This window comes from Octopus bimaculoides, chromosome 5 (genome assembly GCF_001194135.2).
Source record: "Octopus bimaculoides isolate UCB-OBI-ISO-001 chromosome 5, ASM119413v2, whole genome shotgun sequence".
In the NCBI taxonomy this organism is placed as follows: Eukaryota; Metazoa; Mollusca; class Cephalopoda; order Octopoda; family Octopodidae; genus Octopus; species Octopus bimaculoides.
The window spans coordinates 61,484,316-61,486,047 of record NC_068985.1 but is presented as its reverse complement, the minus strand read 5'-3'; the positions used below and the strand labels follow the sequence as shown (position 1 = coordinate 61,486,047).

Genomic DNA, 1,732 nt, shown 5'->3' with positions numbered 1-1,732 from the left:
CCTGCAAAATTAGTAACCAAATATCACACAAATCACCATCTAATATAAAAACACTTTAGATGATCTAGTTGTAGATACATTAATAATTCAATATATTCTAAATACATACCAATGTTGTAATATGAAGTATGTGAGATGACCCTTATGTTGTGTAACTTTATGTGATCAATGAAAATTTTCACAGTTCACTTTTCACCTATCGGATAACTGGCGAAATAAATAGTATAAAGGGAAATAACTATTAATGTTGACAAGTGATGTTGCAGTTTATGTCGGGCATTGATTTCGGAAAACGGTATGTAGACAACGATTTGTTTTAATACTAGAATCTTTGAGCATACAGGAATTACAAGGTCGAAAAAACTGTATTTTGATTGTTCGATTTTTATCATGCGTAGAAAATTAAAAACTTAAACGTAAACAGAGAAATATACTTAATTCCTGTATAATACCTTGCTTCATCTTTATTTTTTACGTACTGCACTCGAATTGAAACTGAAATGTTTATGTGTTTAACTCACCAGGATCATAAAACTTATTCATGCTTCATCTGTAATAATATAGCTTATGCTAAAGTTATAATATTACTTATAACTTACTCCACATAGTGTTCTCTGTACTGGCTGAAGCAGGATTGTTTCAGTCGCGATTTATGTAAATATATTTGACTGAAAATATTTTTTTTAGATATAGAATAATTCTATCTGAAAACTATATATATTAATGTTAGCACATTAAATAAATGAAACTGTTTAAAATTAATGACTATGTTGGTGAAAGGGAATTACTAGGTTTAGCACCCTAGTTTCTGAGATACGTTTTCAACGATATCGATTATGTCGAGAGCCAATATTATTAACCGTTCAATAACCTGCTCATAATTCTTGCACAACTTAATGATGTCAGATAAAAGGAACGAAGACCATTAGCGGGTATCATCCAGGATATTTTCTAAGCTAGATTATAGTTTATTTCTCAGTAATTTCTTTTTGTCGTGTAGTTAATTAAACATTGCATCCCATCTACTAAGTTTATATTGATAATGAATAATATCAATCAGAATAATTATATAGACGTTTTTATGTTTAATGACCACGAGCAAATTATAGAATAGTTTTAAAAGTATGGACTTCTTTTCGACGCTTGTACAATTTTGTACAATAGACAAGTTTACTTTTGGGACATTCCGCTTTTGACTCATTTTATTTTTTAACACTTTCGTTTCAACTACCCCCACCACCACCACCAGACAATAGCTAAACACTTTTAGATACCAACTCTATGAGTGGAAAATCAATAGCTGGCAACAAATGAGAGGCGTATACAATACAAAATGTTTTAATTTCTTTCTATTCATTGATAGTTTCTAACCATTCCTGTTCGGTTTTTGTTGGTTTCGCCGCCAAAGAGGTAGATTTTCAATTATTTAAGAATTTTTGGCAATAGTCATTGCATCAGCTCTTAACTATCTTCACGTTAAGAATTAGCCTTGAAATATAGGTTTGGGGGAAATTGCAATTTCTTTTATCTCTCGCAAATATTCTTTCTCAGTGTGTAGAATAGAGACAGCTGATGAAGGGATATTCCAAGGGGCTTTCCGTTTTCCTATGTGTTCGTTCCGTTGTCTGTAGTTTATTGTTCTAACGTCCTGTACCCTGATATGCATGTATATACACATGTAGATGTAAGTATGTACATATATGTGTGTATACATGTATATATATTCTTTGTA

General features: G+C 31.1%; 1 protein-coding gene across 1 annotated transcript in view; it reads left to right on the top strand.

Annotated features, from left to right (window-relative positions):
* The first annotated feature begins 210 nt into the window (after positions 1-210).
* The window catches only part of LOC128247802 (zinc finger protein 98-like), a 15,839-nt gene continuing 14,317 nt past the window's right edge, over positions 211-1,732 (top strand). Inside the window, exon 1 of the mRNA XM_052967737.1 lies at positions 211-295. The gene's annotated coding sequence lies outside the window, so the exon portion shown is untranslated. The remainder of the gene's footprint in view (positions 296-1,732) is intronic.